The sequence below is a fragment of the Pinus tabuliformis genome, chromosome 3_2 (assembly GCF_031772625.1).
Source record: "Pinus tabuliformis cultivar Carrire ecotype Pingquan chromosome 3_2, CPIR1, whole genome shotgun sequence".
Lineage (NCBI taxonomy): Eukaryota > Viridiplantae > Streptophyta > Pinopsida > Pinales > Pinaceae > Pinus > Pinus tabuliformis.
Genome location: NC_142302.1, coordinates 658,375,948 through 658,395,900, shown reverse-complemented (window position 1 = coordinate 658,395,900; position 19,953 = coordinate 658,375,948). Strand labels below are relative to the sequence as shown.

General features: G+C 38.0%; 1 protein-coding gene across 2 annotated transcripts in view; it reads right to left on the bottom strand.

Moving 5' to 3' along the window:
* LOC149182384 (putative polyribonucleotide nucleotidyltransferase 1, chloroplastic) overlaps positions 1 to 19,953 on the bottom strand; it is a 411,698-nt gene that overhangs the window by 52,678 nt on the left and 339,067 nt on the right. The gene's annotated exons all lie outside the window — the stretch shown is intronic.

Genomic DNA, 19,953 nt, shown 5'->3' with positions numbered 1-19,953 from the left:
TCATAGGATGGTACTTGATCCTGAGCTTCATAGCAAAATCAATCACGAGATACAGTTTTATCGGGATTGTGTTGGCCTATTTGGATTTGATGATGCTATTAGGGAAAGAACCCTCTTCATGCCACGTAAGTGACAAGTCATCACTCATTAGAAATTATAATTTTCAATTTAGAATTTCCTTACTTATAATTTTATTTTTTAAAAATTCAATTATGTAACTTTTATTTGAAAGTTTAATTATGTTTTAAGTTTTTGAATTTTTTATTTCTTTATTTTGTTGTAGATATTTGGTGGCGAAACTATGGTGCAAGGGCACCAAATTTGTAGAAATTGGCCATAAGAATCTTGAGTCAAACATGTAGCTCTTCAAGGTGTGAGAAAAATTGGAGTGTATTTGAGAAAATACACACAAAAAAGCGCAACAGTTATAACTTTGAGCTCCAGCGTTCAGTTGAGCAATTACACTTATTGTATTTTTTAACTTTTAATTTATGACCTTCAAGTGTCAAGAGTCAAAACTCATTAGTTTTTTTGACACTCTTACAGGTTGGAGTTCGCATGCCTCAATGATTTAGTGTATGTGCATTACAACATCTGACTTCCAGTGAGGCAAATAGAAGCACCAATGGATCCAGATGCCATTTCCTTAGACAATATTGATGTATTGTCCCAGTGGAGGGTGGAGTCTGAGGAGCCCATCTTGAAGGAGTCACCTTCATGGTTAGAGCCAAATGATCCATTAGAATAGGGGTAGCAAGAGAGGGAGGACTCGGAGGAGGAGCAGGACACTGTGGGAGCATTAGCATCAACACCATCTGTTGTAGATATAGGAGAGCACAGCTCCATACCTAGCACTCATTATTTGACATTAGGTGCAGAGGTAGGGCTAGGGCCTTCTACTACTAGGGGCAGGCCTGACAAACAGCCCATCATGTTTTCTCGTAAAAGGGGGTTAGGGCAGTGATTTCAGATAGATGGCTGCTAGTTTTATTTGTTTTGCTACATATAACTCATGATGATGAGATATCTTTATATATGTGATGTTATTTTGTATTGGTTCTCCACATTTGAGTCCTTGAATGGACAATTATCAGGGATCAGCAGGATTTGGTATTGCCTTTGATGTATCATTTCTATTTGACATCATATATATCAGTGCTTTCTTCATATTTATGTGCCAATGTGTTTATTTCATGTTGTTATTGCTTTAAATGTTTAAAAATATGAAAAAAATGAATATATTATGCATCTTTTATGCTTGTCGATATTTGTCGATATTGCCGATAAGATGTTTTCTGAACCCTCGCTGATATTTTGCCGATACCAATATTTTCAACACTGGTCACAATTAACAAGAAATATGAGGAATAAAAACTAATATAAAGACAGTTCTCCTTGATAGATTGTTCATGGACCTTATTACAAATTTAAACTAGTTACACTTAAGTTTCCTAAAGCTAAAGCTCATGTCTAGTGGCCAATAATGGAATGTCACTCGAACCTTTTTCAAATTGTTTGAAATTGTAATTGGCGTGTAAGGGTTGTGCATAATACTAGCTTGAAACAACTACAAATGTTAATATTGAATTTTGCATATATATATATATATTGTCATCCCCAACCCCCGTCCCTTGAAAATTTGGGGGTGCGCTCTAGCCGTTCCAGGGACTCGTCCCCCAATCCCCGTCGTTCCCCCGTACCCAAAACCAATGCAACATATATATATATATATATATATATATATCATTTTAAAGTTGAAAAGAATATTATTGAAAGCAACAAAAGTATTTAATAAAATGAAAAGTAATTATTTTGACTAATGTATACAAATGAGTACTAATGATGATGAACTTGCACAAGAACTCCTTGGACGTGGCTTCAATACCCACGAATTGTGGTGGCTTGCAAGAAGAGTATCACAGTAGAGGACACTGCCAAACTTTTCTTTGAATGAGTATGGGTACATTTTGGGATCCTGCAGACCATTATATCAGATCGGGATAGTAGGTTCCTGAGCGCATTCTAGTCAAGCCTTTGGCCATTATTGGACAACAAGCTCACCAAGTCGATTGCATTCCATCCTCAGACTGATGGCCAGACAGAGGTCATCAACAGGATGATCGCGCACATACTCTGCATGTACAACTCCAAGCATCGACAAAAATGGGATGAGACCCTACCCTATGTGCAACACAACTATAACAGAGATCTCCATAGCTCGACGAGCCGCAACCATGGGTCTGGGATTTCAACCATTGTGTCTAATTGATGTTGTCATGCCTCATGCGACTACATAGGCAGAATTCACACATGTACAATCTGAGGCTGATAAAGAAACTAGGTTTATTGAACACATCCAACACAACCGCCCGTAGGCTTATGACATATAGGATAAATCTAATGCTAAGTACAAACAACGACATAATCAACATCAGGTGCCACATAAGTTTCAGGTGGGCGACAAAGTTTGATTTCATTTGCAAAAAGAACGTCTTGTCAGAGCCCATCAGAAGCTCTGACCACTTCGATATGGTCCTTACTGTGAAAATATGGAAGCCCAAATTTTTACTGCAGCAACTAATTAAGTTCCTTCTATTTGTTAATTACTAAACAAATTATTTACTGCTTCCTACAATAAATACTGAAACCAATACACTATAGCCTTCACTAGTTAAAATTATATGCAGAAACAAGTAATTGAGCAAGAAAGAAATACACAACACATTACACTATTATTTTTGGACAAATGTCCCCAGAAAAACCCAATGCGGGAAAATCGATGTAGCAACTGATGGTTTGTATTATTAAGCAGTAGTTTTATGAATACAATCTTTGGATGCCTTGCTGGCTATCCAGTAGAGGGAATATGGCTGACAGAAGATTAGTGAGAAATGCCTCACATTATCATTGGCGATCTTGACTGATCCAGCCACAAAATGGCTTGTCCCTTGTCGCGTCTGCGGAGTCATTGCGTAGGCCCAATGTCACCCCTTCTGCTGATCGATTTGCCTCTGAGACTTTGATTTTGTCCTCCCAATCTCACACCCCAGCTTCTGGCTTCAGAAATTGACCTCTCCAGCAAAAATATGGATCTCCTCAAGGCTCTGCGCTGCCTCTGCGTCAGCCTACGTTGCCTGTCCCGGATCTCTCTCTGCCTCCTTTGTTGAGTATTCTCGAATCAGGAGAAATGTCCAACCAAAACTATCCCTGCCCCTCACTACAAGAAATCACTTTGAAATTCTCTCCACAACCACTGCACTGCTCCCTTCAGAAATTCTATTTATGATCTCTCACTCAATGTGATATCCAAATGCCCATCAAGCCTCCTCTTATAATCCTTCTATTGAGAACCAACGACCTAGATTAGATTCTAATCAATGGCTTAGATCATTTTGGCTTGATCCTTGTCTTCTTCTAGAAATTTCACCCACAGTTAGATTAATACCCTTTAATTATTTTAATTCCCTAAGTTTAGACTTAGGCACCCATTAAAAATAATTAATTATTTTAATAAAATTGATTCCAGGTGGAATTTCCCAAAACGATTTTTGGGTATTGTGGAATACATGTGTCGAAGCCTCCCTGCAAATTTTGAGGCTTAAGCACATCTGATGCTACCAGAAATCAACACTTACACAATCACCAAGGCTGTGGGACACAATGCTTTTGAGCTTGGCATTCCCCCATTCATTGGCCTGCACCCAGTGTTCAATCTGGACCACCTTCTGTTGAAGAATATAACTAGTGTCGGTCTTCATAGTTGTACTTGTCAAAAAAAATTTATTATTAAAGAAAATGACTTATTAAAGCATGGGTTTCATGCTTGGGTCAATGTTTTCTAGGTCAAAGTCTCCATTGAAGGCTTCTAGGTTTTTTCTTGAGTCATTAGAGCCATTGTCATTTTTATTAGACCCTTCTTGGGCTTTGGTATCATGTAAAAAGAACTATTTTTGAGTCAAAAAGGTTATTTGTCACCTCCACACCAAGTCGGCCCTATCCCCATGAAGTCGGCCTAGATTAGGGCAATTCAACTCAGCAGAAAGGTTATATAAAGAGGAGTAACTCGACCTATTTGGAGCATTCACTCAACAAGTTTGATCTTCAAGGAAGAAAGGCAGAAAAAGAGTGCGAAGTAGTTGGAGAAGGACGAAGTTTGTTGGGAAGACCTAAATCAAGTTTCTAGGCTATCTATCTCTCACACGTACAAAATTTCTAGGCAATTGCTGAGGCTGAAAATTCTGTATCTACTGCAAGTCCGAAATTTTGCTGCTGGGGTCGAAATTTTGTTGCTGGGGGGCTGAAATTATGGATTGAAGTTGTCTCTAGGAAGTTGTTACTTGGAGATTTCGTCAAGGTTTATATATTGAAGGGAAGGGCTGACTTGGTGGCTGGAGGAGGTCTTTGTTTAGGTCTAAGAAGTCTGGAAGTGTCTCATCTTGATTTGAATCTCCTGAAGGAAAAGTTCGTTACTGACTTTTCCCTTCATAGGGGTTTTTCCCTAGCTGAGTGCCTACATCTTAGGTCTCTTGTTCTTGTGATCTTCATACACATATAATTTGGTAATTTCTTGATGGAAGATAAACTAATAAAGAAGTAAAGAAGGCAACATAATTCACAAGTAAATATTAAGAAAGAGGAACCAAGCCCTAATTCCTATAAGCATTGGTTTCTCAACATGGTATCAGAGCTAAGGTCGAAGAAGGTTGAAGATAATATCTGAGAATTGCGGGAAGCTATATTGAAAGGATCATCTACAACCTATCTAGGAAAGTCAAAAGTGAAGGGTTCTTGGTTGCACTTACAAATACTATTGATGATGGCAACACATGGATCATTGATAGTGAAGCATCAAGACATATGACGGGGAAAAAGTGGTCAACTCCATAATTTATCAAGGGAACCATAATCACATGAAGTGAAGTTAAGGGACAACAACAATTATGCTGTGAAGGGCCTTGGATCTACATCATTAAAGTTGGAAAGTGGAGCAAAACTACACCTCAACAACATACTCTATGTCCCATGTTTGAAAAAGAATTTACTTTCCATTTCCTGTTTAGAAGATAAAGGAGATAGGGTTTCCTTTGTAGATGGTATAGTTTTGGTTTGGGGAAAGGATTCAAGTATTGAAAAGGAAAAAGTTATTGGAGTTCATGAAGGAAGGCTATACAGGGTCATAACACCATCTCCTCAAGCCCTAGTTCACATGGAGATCAACCCTATTGAACTATGGCATAAAATATTTGGGCATATTCATTACAAGATAATACCCTCACTAAGTCAAATGTTAAAAGGCATCCCCAACATCAAGGAAGGTCATGAAGGAGTATGCAAGAGATGTGCTTTGGGAAAGAATACAAGGAAACCTTTTACAAGTAGTGAAACAAGATCTAAGGAGGTCCTAGACCTCAGTCATTTAGATGTGTGTGGGCCAATGTATAACAAATCTCTTGGAGGCCATCTTTATTATTTGACCTTCATTGATGATCATTTTAGAAAGACATGGCTCTATCTTCTCAAAACAAAGGACAAAGTACATGAAAAGTTCAAAGAATTTAGGTCTGAAGTGGAGACCTTAACTGAAAGAAAGAAAAGACTTTGAGATCTGACAATGGTAGGGAATACACTTCAAAAGAATTAATTGCATATTGTAAAGAAGCAGGTATTAAGACGAAGCTCATTGTTCCCTACAACCCCTAGTAGAATGGAGTTGCAGAAAGGAAAAATAGAACAATTGAAGAATGTATATGAAATACGATATTTGATCAAGATCTACCAAAGTTTCTATGGGGAGAAGTAGCAATGACGACATTATATATACAAAATAGAAGCCCCCATAGAATCCTTGATAACATGACACTGGAAGAAGCATTCACAGGGAAGAAACCATGTGTGGACCATCTCCGAATCTTTGGGTGTCCCGCATACATCCATATTCCAAAAGACAAGCGAAAGAAATTGGATTCTACAAGCATAAAAGGAATCTGCATTGGCTATAGTATTTCTTCAAAGGCTTATGGAATCTACATCAAAGAAGGAAGACAAATTGAAGTTAGAAGGGATGTTATATTTGACGAAATCATGCCTACAAAAGATCCAAGGATATACCAATTGAATTCGATGACGAAGATGTACTGCTATTTGAAGAAGAAGAGCATCATGACAAGACAACTACAAACCAAGAAGAAGAATAAGAAGGACCAAGTGAGCCTATTCAACCTGTAATCATTCTCGAAACGAAGAAGAGGCCAACTTGGTTAAAAGTTACACTTACAAATGTCGAAGGACATGGAGCTACTAAAGGAACTTTTAGAGAAAGCAAAAGACCGAAGAGATATTCAGGATATGCAACACATATGACAAAGTTAATAGAAGTTGAACAAACTACATTTGAAGAAGCTGCTCATCAAGAGGAATGGAAGAAGGCAATGCAAGAAAAATATTAATCCATCACGAAGAATGGAGTTTGGGAGATCATTCCTAGACCAAGTGACAAATCGGTTGTCACTTCAAAATGGATTTAAAAAATCAAACATGTTGTTGATGAAAGCATCGAAAAATACAAAGCTCGTTTTGTTGCAAGGGGTTTCTCACAAAAGGAAGGTATAGACTATGAAGAAACCTTTCCTCTTACTGCTAGGTATATTACTATAAGATCTTTGGTTTCGCTAGCTGCTACTATGGGATGGAATATCCATCAAATGGATTTCAAAACAACATTTCTAAATGGAACCATTGATGAAGAAGTATACATTGAACAACCAGAAGGATTTGAAATAAATAACAGAGATACACATGTTTGCAGACTTAAGAAAGCCCTATATGACTTGAAGCAAGCTCCTAGGGCATGGTATGCAAGGATGGATGCATATCTCTTAAGAATTGGGTTAGCCAAAATTTTAGTCGATGCAATCTCTACATTAAGGTGGTGAAGAATGAGGCAGTCATTATACTGCTATATGTGGATGATTTGTTTATTATAGGTGTGAAGCACAGAATACTAGAATGCAAGAAATTGTTGGCAGTCGAATTTGAGATGAAAGATCTGGGGCTCATGCACTATTACTTGGGCTTGGAAGTCTAGTAGAAACCCGATGAGGTATATCTAGGGCAAGGTAAATGCATAATCAAGATGTTGCAGAAATTCGGTATGATGGATTCGAAGCCTATGATTACTCCCATGATCACTAATCTCAAGAAGTTGAGAAGCTTCGACTCTAGTCTCGTCAATCCTACTAGCTTCCGTAAGTTGGTGGGCTCTCTGATGTACTTGGTAAATACAAAACCTGATATACGTTTCACTGTAAATGTTGTTAGTCAATTTCAGTTGGAGCCTCACCATGACCATTGGATAACTTCCAAGGATATTTTGAGACACTTACGTGGCACTACACATCACTGCCTAAAGTATGATGAGAAGGAAGTAAAATTAACAGGTTTTATCGATTCCAATTGGGCTGGTATTGAGACTGATGGAAGAAGTACTACCGATGGATGTTTCAGTTTGGGATCTGCAATGATTTCATGGATGAGTAGAAAACAAGATCCTATTGCATTAAGTAGTGCTGAAGTAGAATATGTTGTTGCATGTGAAGTAGGAAAGGAAGTTGTTTGGTTAAGAAACCTCTTGTCAGATTTGTTTGGAAAGCCTTCGGATCCTACAGTGATAAAATGTGATAATAAAAGCACCATCAGAATGTCTGAAGACCCCATATTCCATGCAAGGACGAAGCATATCAACAATAAGTACCACTAGATTAGGAGTTTGGTACAAGATGGGGTCGTGAAGCTATAATATATTCTAACAACTAAACAGGTAGCTGATGTGTTGACGAAATCTCTTCCAAATAAGAAGTTTGAATATTTTAGAAGCATGCTCGGTTTGGTTGATGTCACAGATTTAGTTGTTAGGGAGAGATGAAGCATCTTATGGCAAGATGCTTGGGAGGACATCTGGGTGAACTAACTGTTGATTTTTAAATCCTAAAGAGGAAGGGTGGCATTAGCCATGGAGCTCTGACATTGGATACACACCTAGATCCCTGGGTTGATGGTTAACAAGTAAGCCTGATGGTAACTAGAGTGGCTGAAAGCTTAAGTCCATCTTAGTCCCACCTGGATAGATTACCCCGGACGAAGCATATCAACAACAAGTACCACTAGTTTAGGAGTTTGGTACAAGATGGGGTCGTGAAGCTATAATATATTCTAACAACTCAACAGGTAGCTGATGTGTTGACGAAATCTCTTCCAAATAAGAAGTTTGAATATTTTAGAAGCATGCTCGGTTTGGTTGATGTCACAGATTTAGTTGTTAGGGAGAGATGAAGCATCTTATGGCAAGATGCTTGGGAGGACATCTGGGTGAACTAACTGTTGATTTTTAAATCCTAAAGAGGAAGGGTGGCATTGGCCATGGAGCTCTGACATTGGATACACACCTAGATCCCTGGGTTGATGGTTAACAAGTAAGCCTGATGGTAACTAGAGTGGTTGAAAGCTTAAGTCCATCTTAGTCCCACCTGGATAGATTACCCCGGTCAGGTATCTAGTTCGTAGCACTGAGTGTGCTAGAAATCTTTGTAGTTTATTTCATTATGAAATCTTCCATGTACTCTTATATGTATGTAATTAGGAATAACTCCCTATTTAAGAGGGAGTATTGAAGAATGTAACTAGTGTCGGTCTTCATAATTGTACTTGTCAAAATAAATTTATTATTAAAGCATGGGTTTCATGCTTGGGTCAATGTTTTCTAGGTCAAAGCCTCCATTGAAGGCTTCTAGGTTTTTTCGAGTCATTAGAGTCATTTTCATTTTTAATAGATCCTTCTTACGCTTTTGTATCATGTAAAAATAATTATTTTTGAGTCAAAAAGGTTATTTGTCACCTCCACACCAAGTTGGCTTTGTCCCCATGAAGTCAGCCTACATTAGGGCAATTCGACCCAGTAAAAAGGCAATATAAAGAGGAGCAATTCAACCTATTTGGAGCATTCACTCAATAGGTTTGATCTTCAAGGAAGAAAGGGAGAAAAAGAGTGCAAAGTAGCTGGAGAAGGACAAAGTTTGTTGGGAAGACCTAAATCAAGTTTTTGGGCTATCTATCTCTTACAAGTGCAGAATTTTTCGGTAGTTAGTGGGGTCGAAAATTTTGTACCTACTGCAAGTCTGAAATTCTGCTGCTTGGGTTGATATTCTGCTACTGGAGGACCAAAATTTTGGACTGAAGGTGTTGCTAGGAAAATGCTACTTGGAAATTTTGTCAAGGTTTATATATTGAAGGGAAGGGCTGACATGGTGGCTGGCGGAGGTCTTTGTCTAGGTCTAAGAAGTCTGGAAGTGTCTCATCTTGATTTGAATCTACTTAAGGAAGAGCTTGTGACTGGGTTTTTCTCTTATAAGGGTTTTTCCCTGGCTGAGTGCCTACATCTTGTGTCTCTTGTTCTTGTGGTCTTCATGCACATATAACTTGGAAATTGCTTGATGAAAAATAAACTAATAAAGAAGTAAAAGAAGCCAACATAATTCACAAGTAATTATCAAGAAAGAGGAATTAGACCCTAATTCCTATATGCATTGATTTCTCAACACCTTCGACCATGCTTTCCACCATTGCTGGACACATTAGAAATTGTTGGACAACTAACACCGACAGAGTTCAACCTAGACTGCATGGAACAAACCACAATTGATCGGATCATGGATGCACAAATCAAGAACACTCGACAACAGAGGATCCAATTGTATAGGGTTGTCAAAGCTGGCCAACTCCTATACCAAGGCAAGAGGCTCACCAAGGACCAAGTTCAACAAAAGTTTCCCCATCTCATGGAGGCACTCAACGCAAAGGGGACCATTGCTTCCTAAGGGGGAAGGATTGATCCTGGTGGATATTGGTGGCCACCCACCTTTTCCACATGGACTCCCAACATCGTTTCTTTCAATCCTTTCCTTTTAGTTTCCTTAATTTTAGCACAACTTTCTATTTTTGGTAGTTTTTTGGGTCCTAAGCTTCAAGAGTCATTTTGAGGTACTAAAAGTCGTTTTCTATGAAAACTAAGAGACTAGAAAAGTGATTGAATTTGATTCATAGATACTATTTTTGCCTCCACGTAGAAATCTTCAAAACAAGATATTATGATAGCCAAATAGAGATCGTAGGCCAAAGTTAAGACCCCGGGAAGTTGGTGGTCCAACTTATCCCAACGGGGCCCAAAACTATCTCCTAGGGTTAGGGTTTCATGTTAGTTTTTGTAGCATTGGAGGTGTTCTAGTCTTGAAACTTTGTGGAGAGGCTAAAATACAGGAGTTCTCCATAACCCAGAATTCGTTTTTGGAAATTCCACCTAGAAGTGTCTCAATTAGATTATTAACCTATTTCTAATTATTTCCTATGTCTAAACTTAGGAAAAGGGGTTAATTAATCATAATTAATTGAGATAAGGTGTGAATCATCTAGAAGCTCACACAGATCGACTCAAATATGATCTTAGCCCTTGATTAAGTTTTAATCTTGGTCGTTGGAGTCCTAACATAAGGTTATAAGTAGAAGTCAATAGGTAGATGGAGAACATACACTTGAGATCAATTTCCTTGGAGAGTTCGATTTGGCAGAGAGCAACAGCAGTTAACAGAAGAGTCTGAGTTCCAGAAAGGAAGTAGAGACAGAGAGGGGCAGAGACAGTGAAGTCAGAGGAAGATTTTCTAGATCCAGTGAGTACTTTGCAGAGAGGCCGAAATGTTTCTAGGACGCTGCACAGAAGCCCCAAAGAGCAGTTCGATTTTGTTGGGGTGAAATTGGTTTTCAATTCCAGAGGTCTAAAAGATTATCCAAAGTGCCAGAGAGATAGTTTCCCAATTAGCAGTAGGCACAACTTGTTTAGCAGAATTTTCAGGCTGTAGCGTTTGAGGGACTGCGTAGAGGTGATGTGGGGCCTGCGCAGGGCTAGGTGGATGACTAGCTTTTCAGAGGCAATGAAGTGTCGGGATTGCTCGAAGCGACGGTAATTTCCTTCAAAAAATATTTGTCAATAATTTCTCTATCGGATTGTCGGTTTTTAGCATCCAGAATCTACTCAGATTATTTCACTACTGCATAATAATATAAAACCCTCAGTTGTTGCACCGGTTTCCCCAAGTTGGGTTTTTCCAAGGAATTTGTCCAAAAATAATTGTGTCAATTTTTTGTGTGTGCTAGAATATTTCTCAGTTTCCAATGCTATTATTTTGCGCAACATTTTGTGAAGATTGCAATGTGTTTATTTCGTTGTTGACGTAGCAATAAACTGCTAATTTAATTAACAGTTAGAAGAAATAATAACAATTGCTGCAATAGGATTTTAGAATTGAAATTCTCACATGGTATTAGAGTGTGATTGATCAGCTGAGAAGCTCAAAAGCGGAAAAAAAATTCACTATTTAGAGGGAGCAGTAGGCCAAAACTTTCAGAGGCTGCGTAGTGCCTAGCCAGGCATTGCGAATCGCTGGGCAAGGGTTCGATTTTTCAGTTACGAGCGGAAAAAGATTTGAGTTGCCTGGAATAGTGATTCTAGTAGGCAAAGGGAGCAACAGCAGCGCAGATTTTCGCTGAGCAGATTCCTTGGTTGGGCGCAAAGGGTTTTGCAACATTTTGCAATAGCAGAATCAATGTCAGGTGGCAGAAAAATAGCACACACAGAGGGAAATTTCTCTTAGAAATCTGATTTTCCCATATCCAGTAGATAGTAGCTGCAACTTGCAAGGAGTGTTCTTCACTCCAGAAGGGAGTGCAAGTAGCAGGTTCAGTAGCTGAGTAGAGGAACAGGGAGTCTCTAGACCAGATTAGGGGATGGCCACGGTTGGACTTAGAGATTAGGATAGGTTGGAGGGAGCCTCCAACTATGTCATCTGGAAGGCTAGGATATCCTTCTTGTTAGATGAACATGGCCTGAAGACCTATGCAAAGAATGTGGTGGAAATACCCCAGGACACTGATAAGCTAAAGGAGCATAGAAAGGAAATGGCGAAAGCGAAGTGAATGATCTTGGATGGACTTCGAGATCATATAGTCTCACATGTGGCAGACAAAAGGATGAACAAGGAAATATGGGATGCTCTCTCTGAGCTATATCAGAGTACTTCTGAGTAGAGGAAGATGTTCCTACAATTGAAGTTGAGGAGCATTAGGATGTAGAAGGGCGAGAGCATAGATGGCTTCCTCACCAAGATTCAGGGAGTTTGAGACCAGCTTGCAGTTGTTGGGGAGGCACCTCAACCCACATAGCTTGTACGATTGGCACTGAATAGTGTCTCAAAGGACTGGGAGGTTTTGTTCAGAGTATCTTGGGCAAAGACACATTGCCTAAATGGGACCGGATGTGGTCTTATCTAAAACAGGAGGAGTTGAGGCAGGCTCTATTAAAGAGTACCATCAACGGCAACAACAAGAAGGGATCGAAGAATGAGGAGGAGAATATGGCCTTAACATCGAAGGGCCCCAGTTAGGGACAAGGGAAAAAGAAGAATAAGGACCTATCTAAGATCAAATGCTTCAGATGTGGTGAATTCAGTCACTACAATACGCAATGTCCTCTCAAGAAGAAGGACAAGTAGGAGAAGCAGGACCAGGCAACAACATCTATAGAGATAGATAAGATGTCCTCCAGGTTGGAGGAAGAGTTTTCTACGTTCTCGGCTATACCTCCTGTTGACCACTACGTGTCAACTCCCCATAGCAAGTACACCCCCTTTTCTTCGCAAAAGGGATAGCGCTTGATTAACATGTTCGTGCCATTCGACAGTCATCGTCGACTTGATCATACTATGTTGTAAACCCAGTCTGCATGTGTGAATTGTAAATAATCTTAGTAGATATGAATCATGTATGTAAATTGCCTAGGTGGGCCTAATTTTCTAGTGATAATCTACATTCCGGAAGGTTTTTTGTCTCACTGATCCATGATCGGCAGAGTATTCCTTCAGCCTAACCCCAAAGCCGGAATGAATTTTGTCATTAGAATCTTTTAGAGGAATCCCAGTGTGTTAATCTGCTAGATTATAGTTGTGTCGCAGAACTAGGTGGTTTATGAGGGTCTATGTCAAATGGGTTTTCCCCATTGGGATGTAAAGTTGTAAAAGTCATGATGTAAAGTGTCTTGAGGGTTAGAAAATGTTTTAATCCCCTCATAAGTCCTAAGTCCTAGGTCCTAGGTGATTTTTCCAAAGGCTAAGTTTGATGATCCATTTAAAAATAAATTAAAAATTAAAAAATTGAAAAATTGAAAAAATAAAAAACAATAAAAAACTAAAGATATAAATAATAATAATAATAATAATAATAATAAATGAAAAATAATTAAAAAATAAATAATAAAATAATAAAAACTTAGAAATAATAAAATAATAATATTTTTGAGTAAATAAATGCAGAATTTCAATTTTTAATGCATTAAAAAATTCGACGGATGAGATTAAGAGATATCTTCATCCTCATCGACGGTCGAGATCATTTTGACGTGGATCACACGAACTAGCTGTTGGGAATTTTTCCTTTAAATAAGGTGCTAGGGATCATTTGAGATCATTCGATCTGTGAGTCCTGTGCTGAGGAAAGCTCTCTTGTAAACTTTTTCTGGTGCTAATAAAGAAAGACTTTGGGGTTGAAATCTTGCTGGTGTTACTCTCCTGAAGTGTTGTGAGCTGTTTTATTTTCTGCATATTTTTATTTTCAGCCATTAGTAACAGCTTGGTGTAGAGTATTGTTGAACACAGGTATCTTGTTCACTTGCTAGGGCTTGAATGGTATTAGAATTTCTGAAATGGTGGCAGGTATATCCATTGTATCTGGAATCTAGTATTGTTTTTGCCCTCTTTATTGATGGTTGAAGTGAGCTGTGCAGGAAACCCTTATCGAGAAGATCAATGGGCGTTTGGGGAAGTTCTCGGCTGAACCAACCAACTCCCGCAAGCATTTTCTTGTAGAGCCCAGCTAGTTTCGATCCTCGGTTTATCATTTAAGTTTTTTTTTTCTGAATTGCATGAGAGATTTCTGAAGTTTTTCATAGTAAATCTGGAATTTTGATAATATCACTGTTGATTATTGATAAATCTGGCTGTTGCAAAGTCACAAAGTTGTAAATTTTGTAGTTGGTTTTTAGGGTTTTATTTTCCTTGCATACATTTTATCTCTGGGTGTTTGTTCTGCCGTTGCAGGTTGCAGATCTGAAGGTGAGCTTAAAACTTGAAGCCAGATCTAGGCCCTGGAGGGTAAGATCTGGCCTCAGAATCAGCTATTGCAGGAACACTTGTTTCAGAGCTGGAAATCTTTGTGGGGTTTGATAATTGGAAGCACTGAAGCGGAAGAATATCACTTTATTTGCAAATTTCTAAGGAATTTTAAAGGGTTTTACAGTTTTTTTTTGGGCTGCATATCATATTTCTCTGGAAAATTTATACAATTGTCCTCTGAGATCTGTTTAGGCATAGTTATTTTCAAAGTTCTATTTTGGGCGTTTGACGTTTTGTGAGCTATTCCAAGCCTCATGCTGTTCCTCCAAGGTTGAGCTATCCACGTCCATTTCCAAATATCGATTTGATCACCTGCGTATCTACGTTTCTCTGCTCTTTCACATTACTCTCGCTGCACCCTCAGAAAACCTACACGTTATTGTGCCCATGTCCCTCAAACCCTCACGCTTTCTGCCTGTCCATTGCAACACCTCCCTTCGCACCTGCAAAACTCATCACATCTGTGTATTTATGTTTCGAGATCCACGCAGTCACTAAAGCTCCTCATCCGTCCTGTCCATTTCGTTGCCATTGTCCTTCACGCAGTGGTCACCTGCATCCTTTTTCCATTTCTCTACTGTAGCTTGCTCATCGCTGCCGTCAGAGCCTTCTATGCCTGCGTCCTTTGCGTTCTATCTGCTCCTCATTTGCTTCCTGCGTTTTTCACTTGCTGCCAGTTCCTTTTTCCGTCGGCTCTCCTCCACGCTAAACCTGCAAACCTGCGTGGGCCTCTTCTCTTTCACGCTGCTGCTACTCCTCCCTGCCGCCGTCAAACTCTACAGCCTGCACGCATTACACATAACAAAGCATCCCGAAAAGCATTCGATTTTTTTTTATATGCGTTGGTCCATAGATATATATATCTCTTAGGTTTTATTTTCGTTTTCTTTTCAGTTTAGATTTTATATATATGTTTCATAGTTGATGAATTTAGTTTTGTAGGTATAGCATTTACAATATAAAAAAAGAAGGGTTTTAATCTTTATTCTTTATTTGGTTTAGGCTTCCGATTACGTGGTTTTAGTTCTATCGTAATTTAGTTTGCTTTTAATTTAAATTTACCTTTAGATTTAGATTTCTTAAATTTTAGTTAAATTTAGATTTTAACAATATAAACAAAATATATATATATATATATATATATATATATATAGATATAATCATAAAAATATAAAAAATTAAAAACGTCAAAAGAATAAAAAGGATTTTTATGGTTTTGTTTTATTTTCTAAGTTAGGGTTAGTTCTTTTAGAGTTAGTTTTTATTTAGACTTAAATTTTGAGTTTCCTTTTAAAAATATAAAAATAAAAAAAAAAATCATAAAAATTATAAAACTTTAAAAAAGCATAAAGAATTTTTTTTTCTTACAGTTTTGATTTTGATTTAATTTAGCTTAGATTTATTTTTGTTTCTTTTAATTCAGTTTAGATTCTAATATTATTTAGATTTTTTCTATTTAAAGGTTTCTTTTAGTTTTAATTCTTGTTTTATCTGAAAATATATATATACATATATTTGGGGAAATTTTTTGCAAATTTCAGTCTTGGCTTAGGATTTTCTTATGTTTTATCTCTTCTGCTGAGGCTAAAATTTTGAGGGAATTAATGTTACACATGCTTTAATATTTATCTGAATATTAACTACATGAATGTGATCTTTGGTTAGCATTTTACGTGGCTGTTTAAAGCTCTTTATTTTTCGAAATTTTAATTTGTTGGAGTATCATTAAGTCATTGAGCATTTACTGATTATCTCATGTTTGGTAAAAGTTAAGCATTGATAGTAAACGATTGTTGATGAGTCCATATTTCTGCAGCATTTGATAAATAATCGTTTAGTCATTTATTTCATAAGGCACTGGTCTGTTAACTCAGTAAAATCATTTTAGTGCTTGTTTTCTCGTGTCTCCCAACCCAACTGTCTCACAGTTGGTCATTCATTTTCCCATAGGGTCTACCCCCCTTAGCCGCGGGAGACAAGCATAAACAGAGAGACCGGGGATCAGGGTGACAGCGCTCGGTCCGAGCGTTGTCGTGACAATCTGTGCGACAACATTTTTTGGCACCATTGCCGGGGACAGAGTTTTTATGTCCTTGGTCCTTTCCTTTCGAGCTTTTCCGTGTTTCACTTCCTATCCGGGTGGCGACTCCACTTCACATATTTTCTACAAGAGTGTATACTAGAAGACATCCAAGCAGTCTGTGCAATCCTGCTCCTGACCCTGAAAGGGCTCTCAGGGTACGATTACACAAACTCTCTTCTCGTACACTTCTTGTTAACCTTGGACAAGAAGCCCTCTCTGATATCCATTTTCTTTTTACTAGTCCAGTTGAGCACGACATCATGGACATATTCACCCCATGTAACTTTGCTAATATTTAGGGTTATCCTAATGATACTCCAAAGCATGGAATGGATAAATTGCCTATCTTTCAGGGAGTTAACGCAATCAGTGCTAATTCACATGTGAAAGCTTTTAGTTCATGGCTGGGGAAGTACGCAAGGGCCGCTGATTTTAATCATGAAGATGTTAAAATGACCCTTTTTGTTCTGACCTTGGAGGGTGATGCTTTAGATTGGTTTAATGAAAAGCCTCAAAATTCATTTGATTCATTACAATCGATTGTTAATGCCTTTAAGAAAAAGTATGGAGATAAGAGAGAAGGAAGACACCTGGTAAAAGCTATCAGCATAATCAAAAAGAGAGAAAATGAAACCGTTGAAGAATTTAATAAAAGGTTTAATGATATTATTAAAGAATTACCTCAAGACTATAAACCTACTGACAAATCTCTTCGAGATTTTTACATTGACGCCTTTAGTCCTGAGCCATCTTATGAATTGAGGCGTGCTAGACTTAATGATTATAGGGAGTGCCAGGTTTTAGCTATCGAGCTTGAAAAGGACAAGGCGGCGTCTGGGAAGTCTGTGATCCCAGGTTTTGATAGGGCTGCTACGAAACTAAAGGAACCTAAACAAAAAGCAGTTCAAGAGCCTGAAAGCGAACTTGTTCTCAAGTTGCTCCAAAAGATTGAAACCATGGAAATTAATCATAACAAGGAGATAGCCACTTTGCAGAATAGGTTGATTCAAATGGAAAGAACACAAACGCAAAACTTCCAACCTCGAAATAATAATAACAGAAATAACAATTGGCAAAAGAAGGGTCAATCTAGTGAGCAGAGACCTCCTAATCCGATAACTAATTTGGTTGATAACGCTCCTCCTTATTGTCGGGTTTGTGATGCTCTTCATGAAGAGGCCACTTGCCCTATCGTTAGAAGAATTTTGGATAATGGAATGTTTGGGATAGGTGATCAAATAAATGTGGTAGGTAGCAAGTTTCCTTTGTCTATGGATGATTGGATAGAGGTCAAGGAAACTAGTCGTGATGTTATGAATCCTTCATCAGCTTTTAGTATAAATAACCTTGAAAATGAAGATGACATTTTGGCTAGGTTATATGGTGAAAAACCCTCTCCTGAGCAAATCTTGGAAATTGCTAGAGATAAAGGTTTGACCTACCAAAGAAGGGATAAAGATCAAAGCGGGAATCAAATTCCCCCTCAAACTTTTGACCTTGGTTTAAACTCTGGATTAGATGTCGATTTGGGAAGTTGGTTTAACAATGCAAAAATCTGGGTTCCTGTCTCAGAGATTGCTAAAAGCCTTTCCCAAAGAGATAAGTTACTAAAAGCTATCCAAGGTTCTCAAGTAAATATTTCTCAACAGAAGAATCGGGAAGTTGACTATCATGATGCTCCCATATATTTGCAAAGCTTAGATGCAGATAACAAAGATCACCAGCCTTTCTTTATCACCTTATTAGTTAATGGATATAAATTGAATAATTGCATGTTGGATTCCGGTGCATCAGCTTGTGTAATGACTAAAAGGGTCATGGAACAGCTTAACTTAAGAGTTTCTAGACCCTACTATAACATATGTGCCATGGATTCTAAGAAAATTGAAGTGCATGGTTTGATCAAAGATTTGCAAGTTCATCTATTAGTTTACCCAGACATCATGATTGTCATGGATATTGTTGTTGTGGATGTGCCTGATACCTGGGGTATGCTTTTATCCAGAAAGTGGGCCTCTGATCTAAGAGGAAGTATTCAAATGAATTGGTCATATGCTATGATTCCTTCTCCTAGGGGTGATGGTTTTGTTCGACTAAATAAAGAGCCCGAAAGAAAATTTCATCTCGAAGATCCTAAAAGACCTCACAACGAGATAATCAAAGAGCAATATGACATTGGGAACTATGCCATCATGTCTAATTTCATAATTCCTCTCGATGATAAGTTAAGGATCTCAACGATAAAGTTTGGTATTTTGGATTTGAGAGATCTGTGGTTTTTATCTTTTGAATTGATCGGAGAATCCACAGTGTAAACATTTTTGAACCAACGTTTCGAATCCCAAGAGGGATCCATCATCAGGGTTGAAGAATGATGATAAGAGAAGAGCAAGCAGGGAGAATAAATACGATTGTTGTCCCTACAGTTCTTTAGGAAATCTAGATCTGCAGCTCTTCTTTTTATCCTCACTCTAAAACTTTCGAGTGAAAGGATATCACTCCAAGTATCCCCTGCGTACAGGGATAAGATTTTGGATTTGAGAGATCTGTGGTTTTTATCTTTTGAATTGATCGGAGAATCCACAGTGTAAACATTTTTGAACCATTTTTGGTATATGTACTTCGATGGTGCATCATCTAGGCATGGTAAAGGTGCTGGAATAGTTCTTAAATCTCCCCTTGATCACATTTTCAAGTTTGCCTATTGATTAGAATTTGAAGCAACCAACAATGTCGCTGAATATGAGGCTATATTGTTGGGGCTTGAATTGGCAAAATCTTTGAAGATTAAGTTGCTTAGCATTAAGGGGGATTCTGATTTAGTTATCATGCAACTTAAAAATAAATTCACATGCAAAAATCAAAGACTAAGGAATTATCGAAATGCTGTTTGGGATACTATGGAGCACTTTGATGCCCTTTACCTCAAAGCTATCCCAAGAGAGCAAAATAGTTTGGCAGATGAGCTTGCCATAGCTGCTACTACTTTCCAGTTATCTGATGAGCTAATTAATTATAAGATCAAAATGGAAGTAATATTTAGACCATATGTTCAAGATAACTCAGAGCATTGGTAGGTCTTTAATGATGAAAAACAAGTCATTCGTTTTCTTAATAGTCTGGATGAGTTTGAAGATTTTCGGATAGATTCTCAGGAGGATGGATCTTTAAATTATGAGCATATCATAAATCCTACTCCTAGGAATGTGGTTGCATTAGAGCAACATTTTGATCGGCATGATGCCACGAAGTTGAGAGAAGAAAATAAGATGGACCCAGGCAAATATCTCGAGATAAACATTGGTACTTCTGAAAACCCAAAGATTGTTAAAATTGGTAGAGGTACTAGTGTGGAGGAAAGGAAAAAGTTAACTAATTTACTTCGCGAATATCGAGATGTTTTAGCTTTTTCTTATGATGAATTAAAGGGCTATAGGGAAGATGTCATGGAACATACTATCCCCTTAAAAGATGAAAATACTAAACCCTTTCGCCAGAAACTTAGGCAAATTAATCCTAAATTAGCCCCTTTGGTTCAGAAAGAGCTTGCGAAAATGCTTGCAGCAGGAATTATCGCTCAAACCAGGCATTCGACATGGTGTT